Here is a 13,543-nt window from a genome sequence, read left to right as displayed (position 1 = left end):
ACACCCCTTTATCATCTTTCATTTTTTCCTCCATCCTTAGATCCCCTTATCATTTGTCAAAGATCTATCTCTTTGTTTCCTATTGTCTATCTTTTGTTTTTCTCTTTAAATTATGTATATTTGGGGTTTCTCACATAGAAGAAATCATGCAATATTGAAGCCTGTGTGTCTGATTTACTTCATGTAACAGGACAGTCTCAAGATACAACCATTTTCCTAATAATAATTCAAATATATCCTTTGATGGCAGAGTAATACTCCATTGTGTGTAAATAGTACATTTCCTTTATCTATTCATCAGTTAATGGACATACAGGTCATAAGATTTTGGTATTATGGGTTATACTGCTACAAGTACTTGTATGCATGTAATACCATGCCTCTAACTCTTTTGGAAACATATATAGAAGGGACTAGATGGGTGAAATGGAATTTTAAATTTTAGTTGGTTGGGGATCTCTATATTGATCTCCATGGTAGTTACACCAGTTTATATTTTTGGCTGATTCTCTCCTCCTTGGCTTTGTTGCCTCCTATTTTTGTTTTCAGACCAGAGCTGACCTCCAGGCCACATTATGCTCTCCAGTCTGGAGTAGGACAGGAAAGTGTTTCAGGGTCTCACCAACTCCATGAAAGTGACAAGTCCTTGGGAAGGACACATCTCTGTGCAGTTGTAAAGGACTTGAAATCTCAGAAGTTCATCCAGACCGTCTACTGTCAGTCATGATCTGAAAGCTTTATTGCACATGACAAGAAGTGCAAAGTAGAAAATGGGGGAGAGGATAACTAAATTTTTTCATATTCACATATTAAAGTACCTCTTTGAAAGTGAATTCCTACATGCTATGATTTGGATAAATCTCCCCAAAGGCCCAAGTATGAATGTCTTGGGCCCCAGCAGGTGGCAGCCTTGGGAGAGGATGGGACTTGTAAGAGGTAGGGCCTCATGTAAGAAGCCTCCTGGTCATATGGTCATGTTCCCTGGAAGATGACACTGAAATCCCAGATGTCTGCTTTCTCACCTGTTCTGACCCTAAGTTGAGCATGCTTCATCTACCACAATCTCCCTCATGGTGTGCTGGCTAGTCAGAGACCTGGAAGCAACAGGACCAATTCACCGTGAGTGCAAATCTACAAAGCTGTAATCCCAAATAAACCTTATCTCTGTGTAAGTCAGATGCCTGTTTACTGCAGGCATCTATTACAGTAACAGAAAACTGATGGACACTCAGTGTAACCTAGTGAACTCTATTAATTTAAGAAAAGTATATAAAGAACAGATGAGTACCTTCTATTTTCTACTTTTACTATATTTTGTAACAATCTTATTTATCTATGTATTTAGCTAAGTATTTTCCATTGTGTAAGTTATATTTTACTTTGTGAAATGGGAAGAAAGAGGCTAAAGGTATAGGGAAGGTGGGATGGATAGGGGAGGGAAATAAGGGAAAAGAAAAAAATGTGAGATAAAGAAAAGATGGAAATAAAGTGCTTGTAGTGGGCCTTGATCCACCACTTGAAGGAGAGCCTTCTCCCACCCCAGCCGCCATCGCTCCAGTGCCAGGAAGGCACCCTGCAGGCACCTCTGAACCTCCATAACTTCCCTTACCCCCACACACACTCTCAGGCCTCCTGACTGGACTGTGCCAGTCTTTGGACCCACTCCGCAGAGGCAGAGGTGGTTATCAAGGGTATTTTTCTGAGTTGCCAACTTTGAATATCTTTAAAGAAAGTGCATAGGAGACCTATAGCAGAAAACAGTGTGCAGTTCAACCATTCAGAAGGTTGGGGAACTCAATCTGGGCCTTGCAGCCTGAGGTCAGTCTGCATCATGGGGTTCAGCCATCAGCTAACTGAGATCAGGGGTCTTGCATCCTCACTTTGTCTGAGCCATTAAATGGTAAATACACTATATTGAAATTTTGGTCACTGCAGACACGTTCTGGGCTGCTTCTTGATTTCAATTTAATTCAAATGATTTAAGGGTGATAGACTAGTGACTACCACAAGTGGTCAGCTTCCAAGTTGTCCTTGATCTTAATGTGTTGCTGATTGTATCAATTGGGGTAAAGCATTGCGGTTCATTTGATGAGCTGTTTTCTCTGATGTTATGAAGATGAGAATGTCTGTGGGTCGTTAGAGACACAGAAGCTAGCGTGCAACTATATCAGGAAGATGTGGGTGATAACCCAGAGATTAAACCAAGGACAGTCTGACAACAAAAATAAAAATGAGAAAACACTTAAGCAAGACACAAAGACAGACTTCCAGTTCACCAATGGCAAACAGTAGGGTAAATGAGGGTGAAAAGGCCGATAGTGAACCACCAGGACACCCTGAACTCAAAGCACAGGAAGTAACAAAACAGATCAATCAGGCTCTTGAAAATTTCAAAACAGAAATAATTTCCCAGATAACCATAGAGATAGTGAGCAAAATGGAAGTCGTGATTCGAGACTCTAGAGCAGAAACTGACAAAAAAATAGATGAGCTCAGGACCATGATAGAAGCCATGAAGGCCCAGCATAAGAAAGAAATGGAAAAAATAAACGCCCAACATGGGAAAGAAATAGAATCCATAAAACAGATTCAAACAGATATCCAGGAGATGAAACACTCCATTGAAAGTGTACACAACAGAATAAAAGAATTTGAAGATAGACTCTCAGATATAGAAGATAAGATTGCAGTCAGTGACCAGGAAAAGAGAGGTCTCTTAAAAACAGTTAGGGATCATGAGAAATCGATCCAACAACTCCTAGATGATGCAAAGAAGAAAAACATAAGAATGATAGGAATCCAAGAAGTAGCAGGAGAAAATAAAAATGACTTAAAAAAGCTGTTCGCAGAATTAATGACATAAAACTTCCCAAACAGAGGGGAAGAATTTGACATTCAGATAACTGAGGCATATAGGACCCCAACTAGCCACAATCAAAAAAAAATCTACACCTAGACATATAATAATCAAGATCCCAGAAACCCAACAGAAGAACAAAATACTACAAACAGTAAAAGAAAAGAAACAAATCACATGCAAAGGAAAGCCCACCAGAATCACAGCAGACTTATCAGCACAAACCCTTGGGCAAGGAGAGCCTGGAATGAGATATTTCAAGTACTAAAAGAGAACAACCTCCAACCTAGACTGGTGTATCCTGCAAAATTCTCTTTCAAAATGGATGAGGAAATAAGACACTTCCATGACAAAGAGAACCTGAGAAACTACACAAATATCAAATCAGCACTAAAAGCAATTCTAAACAAGATCCTAGAAAAAAACAATGAAGGCAACAACACCATGAGGCCCAACAGAGCAAATCAAATAGGCAAGGTAAGAAACTAAAAGGAGAAGGTGAAAAAGTAAAAAGAGTCAAAAAAAGGCCAATAACATGTCAATAATAAGTCAGTACATATCAGTTATAACCATCAATGTCAATGGCCTCAACTCACCAATCAAGAGAAATAGACTGGCAAAATGTAATAAGAAGCAAAATCCAACAATATGTTGTATACAAGAAACACACCTAGGGCAAAAAGAAGCCCATAGACTGAAAGTGAAAGGATAGAAAACAATTCTACATGTGACAGGACCCCAGAAAAAAACAGGGGTAGCAATCTTATTTGCAGACAAAGCAAATTTCAAACCAAAACTGATTCTAGTATTATTGATGCAGTACGGTACTGTATCATACCTCTGTGAATGTAAAATATCTTGTACCTGCTCTATGATACATAGTAGTGACCATGCTTTATCAGAGCTATATTTAATGATACTATTCTAGAATGTTCTCTTTCCAGATGATGATTAAGATGCTAATAAAAAATAATGGTGCCAGGTACCACAACAGCAACAGAACTTTGCTGTTTTCTGGATATTATTCTTTTCTTTGTTTGTTTGTTTAATGGAATGTGCTGAATGTCTATAATTTTGTTCAGATGACTGCATAACATATTGCTATTATTAGTCTTTTATATAAATATAAAAGCTGTCAACTTTGGAAAAAATTATCCCAATTTACTGTATTGAGTTGGCACTGTACAGATATGGACAGTCATATTGGTCTAGAAATGTTATTTTTTTTATTTTTATTTTTTGTTTTTATTTTTCCATTTGTACAGAGGTAACGCATTGTACTAAATATGTAAGGTCATATCTACATGGGTTTGATTACAGAAACTAATATTCTCTAAATAATGAAAAAAAGAATAAGATAAGACTACGAGAGCAAGAAGCAATTTAAATATGATAAGGGACCATTTTCATCTTCAGAATTAAGGATTATTTTAATATTACATCATTGCCTTTTCTCTTTTACTTTCCTTTTTAGTTTTATATTAGGATTCCCTATTTTTAATGTTCATACAGAGATTTCTTTAACTGAAATACCAAATAGTTTCTCTGGTGTGAAAAAGCTATATTAGTACACGGGATCCTAATGAGATAATTAATAATGTTCAATAGAAAGTAAAGGGCTAAAGGTGTAGGGAAAGTGGGAAGGGTGGGGGAAAGGTAATAAGGGAGAGAAAAAAATGAGAAAATGAAAAAATGAAAATAAAGTGTTTGTAAATGGGGAAGGGAGGAGGGGGTGAAGGGAGGGCAGGGACAAGGGGAAAAAATAAGAATCAAGACCTATTATGTAAAGGTACAGCATCCCAATGATGAATGTAACTGTATTGTGTACCTAGATTGTACCAATAAACTCAATAAAAAATAAATGAAGTGCTGGTAGTTGGGGAGGAGAGGAGGGGCTGAAGGGAGGGCAGGGACAAGGGGAAAAAATGAGAACCAAGACCTGTCATGTAGAGGTACAAGATTCCAGCAATGAATGTAACTGTACTATATCCCTAAAATGTACCAATAAACTCAATTAAAGTTGAAAAAAAGAATTAAAATGAAACATGGTTTCATTTGTATAGCAACCCCTACTTAAATAAATGCTTTAAAAATTTTTTAAAAGTTATATTTTACTGTTTGACTCTTCTTTGTGTGTTTTCAGCATATTCCAAGGGATAAGGGAATGTTTCCCCATGCATTTATTTGAATATTACTAATAATTCTGATGAGACTATTTATTCCAGCTGCTAAAATCAATGCATGGCTTAGTCTTTATTTTACACATATTTATGCCTTGTGTCTTTGGAAATGCAGTCAATTCTCAATCATCTGTATAACCTTAGTAGATTATAGGAGGGATTTAAAACTTCCTGTGGTTTCTGCCTTGGCTAGGATGTTCCCAAAATGCTCCCTTTTTAACCTGATGTTGGAGCGCCTCTGACTACACCATCATTTTAGTATTAGCCACAGTAAATTTTAGAAGAAATAAAAACATGGTAGAAATGTACAAACTCCTTGGAAATATTTAATATATGTCCAGGAGGAAAAGGTATAGAGATACCCTTGTCCTGCCTTCTCTGAGAGGTTGTCGTTTATTAATTTGACTAACTGAGCTTCCCCTTCATATGTATTTTTGGTCTTTTCCAAGTCTGGGCTAAAGATCATGAATAATGGAGAAGACTGTCATGTAATTTGTATTTGTAGCACTTTTGCACCAAATTTATAACCAAGACCAAGAGATGGACACAATAGGGACTTGAACCTAAGTGAAAAGCAAACAGATCTAAGGACCCAGAAGATGAGATGTGGTGGAGAGATTGTTGTTTGTTTTTAGGGATCCTACACTAACCTCTTTGACTTGTGTCCCTGGAAAGCTGATCATATCTTAATATTAAACAGACAGGGTAAGGTACTGGGTCTCCTGACCGGAACAGAAGGTGGCTCACTGAAACTTCTGAAGTTGTCCACAATGAAGCACCTTTGATGAAAAAGATGCTTTTCCTGCCTTTCCGCTGTGAGTATTAAGATAGCACACTTGGTGCAGAACCTTTGTCCTTCAGGGATAAATGGCATCCGTTCAGCTTTCCCAAATGCAGGAGGGGGATAATTAAAACCAACCATCTCATCTCAGAGATGTGTGAAAATTAATAAAATGATTTCTGTAAAAGTCCCTGAGCTTTTGGAAAGAAGAATACAACACACAAAGTATTGCTATGTGGTTTAATTTGTAGTTATGTGAGGTAGCTTATAATCACTTTACATCAGATGAAAAACATAATTAGTACTACATTACTACTTCAAAGGTCATTTTATATACAAGGCAACAAATGTAAATTCTGAGGATTTAATCATGAATTAATTTGTGGCACAGCATATGTTATGTACTGCTTTTCGGCCTTTTGGCTAAGATCAAGTGTAGCATATGTTATGTATATTAGGATATAGATTTTGGAATTTAGCTAATAACAAAAATGAAGAAATAAGTACAATGCTGGTGAATCACTTGATTTTCTTCATCTTAAAGCTGGGTTAAAAAATTGAAGAAATCTCTTCTGTTCTATTTCCCTGTGGCTTTCAAATTAAGAACAAGTTTCTAGGGCTGGGGATTTAGCTCAGCGGTTCGGTGGCCTGCCTTGCAAGCGCAAGGACCAGAGTTCAATCCCTGGTACCAAAAACAAAACAAAACAAAACAAAAAAAACCAAGTTTCTAAGACAACGGAATACAATGCAGGGGAAAAGTTGATCCAATTATGTTGGGAAACTGCTGATCTAGTTGCAGTGTGGCTAAACCTGACCAGGCTGAACTAGAATGGAAAGAAAATGATGAACAGATCATCTGGGACCAAGATACTGTGTTAAGAAGTAAGTAATAGGAATCTGGAAGTATGGTGATGGTAGAAATAAAAGGAATGGAGGAGAGAAAGAAATATCATCAAAGGAAATTTGAGTCTTATAACTGATAGTATAAAAGAGAAAATGGTCTTTGCTATACAGAACCTACCTCATGAAGATCTGGTACTGTGCTCTCCAGAACACATGATGGTAGTGGAACTGGCCCACCAAATCTGCTCTGTCTACAGTCAGAACCCCAGGCACATGTGGCTATTGGTCAGCGCAACTGAGAGGGGCTGGGTGTACAACTGTATATCGTTTCAATTAATTTAAATTTAAAAATTAAAGAGCTACGTGTAACTGGTTATGGTTCTCTACTGGTCAGTACAGGTCTAGAAAAATGAAGAGCAACAAGCTTGCCATTAGTAGGAAAAAAGAAACCAGGGCTTAGGTACTGGCCAGGGCTCAGAGAGTAGATAAGTATACTACAAAAGAGGAAAAAATTGTTTGAAAAATCATGTGGAGAAAAAGTAGGACAAGAACTACAAAAAAAATTATTTTTGAAAAACTTAATTCAAATCCCTATCATTTTCAAAGCCTTCCAGGACAGGGTGCTCACAGTTGCTTTTTCTCTGCACATTACTTTGGTACATATTCCATCTGCACTGTACAATGACAGCAAAGCACACTATCCAAGAGGGTACGTGCAGGAGGAGGAAATTTAGTCCTAGTGAAGACAGCAAGCAGATATTAAAATATCAGGGTGTGTTGGCCCGAGTCTATCCCCCTCTGTCGGGCCATCATGTGAATACATCTTGTTTCTCTCCCCTACTCCCTAATTACCAACATGTACCTGGGGGTTACATTTATTCAACCAGTTTAATATGTATTGGGAGTTTACATTTTCTCCTACTTTAACTAGCTTCCCAGGAATAAGTAATGTGTGATTGTGTATTTGAAACTGCACACCCTCTATGCATGATAAAAATTAGTATGCATGCTGGAAATTTTTCAAGGATCTTATAGAGGTAGAAAATACTAGGTCTGAATATGTGGTGGTACTTTGTTTATAGTAAAGGTGTGGTGTGTCTTTGTATTTACAACTGTGTGCTTGTTGCTTCTGATCAGTAAACAACTGTCCACTAAGTAGCATACCTTGGCAGCATGCTGTTACACGTGATCATAAGAATTAGTTTACCAAGTACATCCCAGAAGGGTGTGCTTTCATTGTGTGTGATTAAAGCTTTGTCATGACTTGCTGCTAAGGTACAAAGCCTCTTTTCCAGCTTTTCTGTCCTGTAAGTCTGGGGTTTTCAGTGAAGGAGGATGTCACAGGTAGTTTATTGCATGATTTTTCATTCCACAGTCTCCTAAGTGAAAATGTCTGTTAGGTTTGTTTCCACACCCTTCTGGGCTATTAGCAGACCCTGTAATGATGTACCCTCTGCTGCAGACATCAGACTATGATGTTCAGACCACAGAGAGATGCAAGAGCCAGCTTCAAGTGAGTCTCCAGGCTCCCTGCTTTGGTCCTAACCCAAACATCTGGGCCCTGATGTTTTGCCTATGACATTGTCTAAGATTTTGTAACAGAAGTGGTCCTGCTCCTCAAGCCACAGAAGAAACCTGGTATTGCAGATCTTCACAAGCATGAGTACAGATTCTACACAGATCTGCACCGATTCTTCCTCCAACCAGACCACTTTCCATCTCACCCTACCCTATATTACCAGAGGTTGGACTTAGACATGAGCAGGGCCAAGGATTAGCAGGGCCTCTCAGAGCCAAAGGGGTGTAATCAGGTGTGCATCTCCCCTTCCTTGTGGAGCTCCAGGGGTGGCCACGCCCTTGAAAAAGGCCATCAGTCTTTTGGCAGGACTGCTCAACAGAACCACCCTCTCTAAGTCCATTAAGTGCTCACATTAGGCTTCCTGCTAGGACATTACACTGTCCTCCAAATCTCTTAAACCATGGCCCATGACTCTGAATAGCAGCCACTTCCCTCTGCTTAGATGACCCAGGCCAAGGGTGCCATTTGCTTCTTGCTGCACTACTCCGATGAACACGTGTGTTCTCACACACAGCCGAGAGGCACTGAGAGAACCATCACAACACCATTGCCACCGCAGACAATCCCTTCACCATCAAGGAAAGCAAAGGTAGTCACCCATCTTCTTCCTAGCTTCATTCAATGGCTATTCCTAGAATTACATAGAGAATTCACTTGTACAACATGCAGTGCTTCTCAATGTTGGAGTAGTACTTTATTTAATGTTTTTGTTTCTTTTCAATAACACTGTCATGATTTGAAATAACAGCTACTTCAAGTCAGTACAATTTCTAGGAAAATGAACTTTGAAAATGTACAAGGGCACACAAATGCAAAATGAAGAACGTTCGCTGCATCAGTGTATACAGGGGTGGGGGGGTAGGGACACTTTAAAATAGGGAAATCCTTACTGACATAAATTAAGTGCAATGGTCTGAATGTGTTCCACAAAATTCTTGTGTTGAAATTTAATCTCCAATGTGACAGAATTGGAAGGTGGAATTCTTGGGAGCTGACTCATGAAGGGAGAGCTCTCGTAGATGGGCTTAGAGTCCTTGGAAAGGGGTTGGGAGTAGATCTGCATGTTGGAGCATACAGTAGCCCTTATCAGACTTCAAGCCAGACAGCACCTTAACCTAGACCTGTGGACTCCAGAACTATTAGAAATAATTTCGCGTTCTTCGTGAGCTACCCAATCTCCAGCGACACAGAGACTAAGACATTAAGGAAGCCCAGACTGTGGTACCATTATATCATGTAATGCTATGGAAAGAATAAAACAATCTAAATATGATATGAAGTCGAAATTTAAAAGAAATGAGTTCATAATAACCCCAGTAGTAATATCCTATTTAGAAATGAAAGTGCATCTGTTTGGGGATAATTATGTGGGGAAGTCCAGCAGGCAGTCCTGGGAGGTGGTCTCAGTGCCCATCTCTGGAGGGAGCAGGTGGGCATGGGAAACAGCATAGAAGACATGGGGCAGCTGTGCACTGCCACGACAGCAGTTAGGACAGATCAGCGTTTAATGGGAAATCAAGCCAACATATCCATCAAAACTGAATGGTAAATACTGATTTTTCCACTTTTCGATCATTTAGTGTGACAAATACTAATCTGCAAAAAGGATGTACACCTTTAATTCTTCCATGTCTGTTTCTAGAATTTCATGGGTAAGCATTTTTGTTTGTTTTCTTTTGCTTGCTTCAATCCCACACATTGCTAACACATGTTACCAGGATCACTTGAAGATGCTTTTACTAAATTTTGTGCAGGAGGTGATAAGATTGCAAGTTTTATTGCCTTGTTATATATTTTAACTTCATATTCTATCCACTTGTAACATTTTTCCTTTACAAACTATGTTTAGGCAAATAGGAAATATCACTCAATTATATACTTAAGGAGAAAAATAAAATATTAGAGTAATAACTTAATGTGAAACCCTCCTTGATAAATTCCTGGTTTAATTTTTTTGGATTCCAAAATATTTTTCAAGCAGAAAATATTCTCTATCCTTTTATCTGGGTTGTAAGTTTATATATCCATGTAAGGTGATATATGAATGTTATAAAAATATTTCTGAGGTATAAATATATTCAAACATAAAAATCAAGCAGTTATGAAAACAGAAAAGCAAACTAATTCAAGTCATAGAGCGAGAATAACCCAGAATATTGCATAGTTATCAAGATGTGATCCGGATTTCAAAATATTTGTTTTAGGCTTGTTTTTAGATATTTCACATAAAATTGGAGATGACATTTAAAATATAATCATATCATTTATTAAAGAATCAGAATTGGCATGATTGTTTTACTAAATAATGCAGAAATATTTGCTAAAGCTCGACTAAAATAACATTAAACATAACTATCATAAACTTGCTCTAGATAGATGAATAGAAAACACTTGAGAAAAATGATGAAAAATTTGACAGGTAAAAGCTTAATGCTTAAAATTTTGGAAAATTGTCCTATGATTCATGAAAAATGCCTCAGTGGAAAATTTGACAGCTCACAGCTTTTAACATATCCCCATTTATCTATCAGTAAATTATCTAGAAAGCCACCCAAAGCTACAGGGGGCTGACTTCACAGTCCCACCCCACAACGTGGCCACCACCCCGTTTCACTGGTTCAGAGACCTGCTGTCTGTCCAACAGGGCCTCAAATATTAATATTTGCCCTAGCTTTTTCAAGAATGAGAGACTCATTCATATAAATCTTATCATGGCATTTTGTTATAATTATTCTACTTTGGATTTAGTTATTGCTGTTAATCTCTTACTGTCTCTAATTTAAAAATTAAACTTTGCCCTAAGTATATATGCTCTGAAAAAAAGAAAAACAAGATGTAAAGGGTTGCATCCTATCTGGGGTGTTAGGCATCTTGGAACGTATTCCCCGTGGATGATGGGAGAGTGCTGTGTAAGATCAGGAGAGGCAGGAGCAGAAAATGAGGCTGAAATAACAGGATGAGGGTCCTTGTGATCCTTTCTAAGCCAAATGAAATGATGTGGTCATTGTAGAATTTTATGATGGTGCTGCTTTGGATGATGTGATGTGCTGCTTGGAATGGTTTCTTTAGCACTGGTTGGAAAGTAGTTGGGCACAATATAACAGCAAACACCAAGTCAAGTTAATGAGAAACCAATTACTCTGTCAAGAGAAGCAAAAGTGGAAAAAGAGAAAGGAGCTAGAATCAAAGCTTGAGGGTGGTGTGTGTGAGGAACAGAGTCTGATGTTACTTCTGATGTTAAGCATCCTTCTGTGTCCCTGTCCCCTGTCCCCCAGGTTGTCACCTTTTCACTGTCCTCTCTGCTCCAGACTGTCCTACAGTGGTGGCAAAATAGCAAGAATTATTTTGACACAAGCTGTCAAAGTTAGGAGACACTAACATGGGCAGCTTTGCCTCCTGGTGCTTTCTGAGGTCACAATGCTGGTGTTTGTGTTCCCTGAGTCTAGATCCATTTAGAGGTGACAACTTCCTAGACTAACTACAAAGCAAAAAACCCAAGAGTGTCAGCACAGCCATGTGACCTCAGTCCTGCTGCTGCACAAGACACCAGGTTCCTGGGAGATGAGCAGCAGGCAGGGGCAGGAAATGCAGTTCCCTAGAAGTATTTCCTGCTACCTTGGTTGCTGACAAAACAGATTTCTTAGAAAACCAGGGGGCAGCTAGGGGGTAGTGCCCTGCAGTGTCAGCGAGGTCAGTGTGGGAACCAGCAGCAACAGTGGAGTTGGAGCAGTAGCATTCTGCATCACTCAGCATCTCTGAACTACCTTGATCATCGCACAGTGAGCGTGGAGAGGAGCCAAGAACATCCATGCTGTGGACAATCATGTGTGAGTGGGTCACCCACTCTTTCAGCTCAATGAAGGAAGAAAACTGAGAAACAAAACAAGTCAGTAGAATAAGGAAAACAGAGCGGCACCCAGAGAAAAAAGATTCACTGGAAATGACATGGCAGCAGCTAGGAGAAAACTTCAGCAGAGACCCCTCAAGTGAATGAAGATGGGCTCTGGTTCCCCAAGAGCACAGGGCAGTCGGAGAGGAAAATCAGCCCTCGGCGTGGTCAAGGTGGTGTAGGATGAGAAGGGAAGGGCTTGTAAGAAAAAGACTGACAAGGAAATCAAAAAATTAAGCAAAAGCAAGACTGAATACAACAGAGAGGGAACTCATAAGTATAACACGACTGAGAATTAAAGTACTGCAGAATTAAAGGCTGCATATGCGTGTTGACTGCAGCCCACTTCACTAAGCTATGGCGATTATATGTGCAAAGCAGTGTTGCTGAGCCATCAGGAGGAGGGAAGTCATCATTTGCAAGAAAAATGGGCAGAACTGGAGATCATCATGGAATGTGAAATAAGTCAGATACCACATGTGTGCACTCATATGAGGAATCTGAAAAAAGCAGGTTGGGGAGAGATGACAAGAAAGTAGAAGGAAGCTGTTAAAGAAGAGGAAGAGGGAAAGGGGGACAGGGAGAGAAAAAGAGATGGAGGTCTTGGAGTGGGAATGGGAACATCCTAAGTATGTAACATGTGCAAACCTGCCAAAGGGCAGCTCCTTCATCTCTATAACTAATATGCACTAATAAAATTATTTTTTAAATATAGTCTATGTATGAAGTGCTGTGTAACTTCTACTGCAAAAAAATAATACTTTTTGCTTGAAATGGGTATTTACACATATACAAATATACAAATATGTATTTATACATATTTATATTATTTACAGTTTAAACACGTATATGTGTACAATATCAATAAAAATAATATTTGTTAGGAAAAACAATCAAAGCGAGAAAAGACAAATTTGAGCAGCTGCTGCAGAGAATCAGGAAAGTTTAAAGGCTGAATATCTTATGAGTACAGAGATCATTTCTATCCCTGAAGAAGACATGAAAGCAAAGAGATAAGAAGGAATAATCAAAGAAATGAAAGAGGCCTCACTAGGCAGACACACAGCTGATCACCTTCTTCCAGGCAAAATTAATTAAAAATATTTCCACAAGTTGTGTTCTTGAACAAGAAAAAGAAAAGATTGCCATTTTGTTTTCACTGGAAAAATTAGAACAATAAGGATAATATTACTAACAGTAGAAAAGGTCATGTTATTTGATCTTGCACTATTTCTTGTAAATTTTCTAAGTGTTGTATGTGGATTTATTAATATAATAATTTCTTGTCATTAGTAAGACACAGGAAGGACAATGAATTTGACAAAGATTACACAGACAACATGTTCCAGGATAGAAATTCAAAGCCAGGTACCAGAAATAAAACTTTAACTTTTTTTTTTTTTTTTTTTTTTTT

At 38.4% G+C, this 13,543-nt stretch overlaps 1 long non-coding RNA gene across 1 annotated transcript in view; it reads right to left on the bottom strand.

Moving 5' to 3' along the window:
• Positions 1 to 1,027: 1,027 nt before the first annotated feature.
• LOC104867359 overlaps positions 1,028 to 13,543 on the bottom strand; it is a 16,172-nt gene continuing 3,656 nt past the window's right edge. The window contains exon 3 of the long non-coding RNA XR_781747.1: positions 1,028 to 1,094. This is a non-coding gene — a long non-coding RNA (uncharacterized LOC104867359). The remainder of the gene's footprint in view (positions 1,095 to 13,543) is intronic.

Source organism: Fukomys damarensis, unplaced genomic scaffold (genome assembly GCF_012274545.1).
Source record: "Fukomys damarensis isolate Sample0158 unplaced genomic scaffold, DMR_v1.0_HiC HiC_scaffold_9, whole genome shotgun sequence".
NCBI classification, from domain to species: domain Eukaryota; kingdom Metazoa; phylum Chordata; class Mammalia; order Rodentia; family Bathyergidae; genus Fukomys; species Fukomys damarensis.
This window is presented reverse-complemented; position numbering and strand designations above follow the sequence as displayed.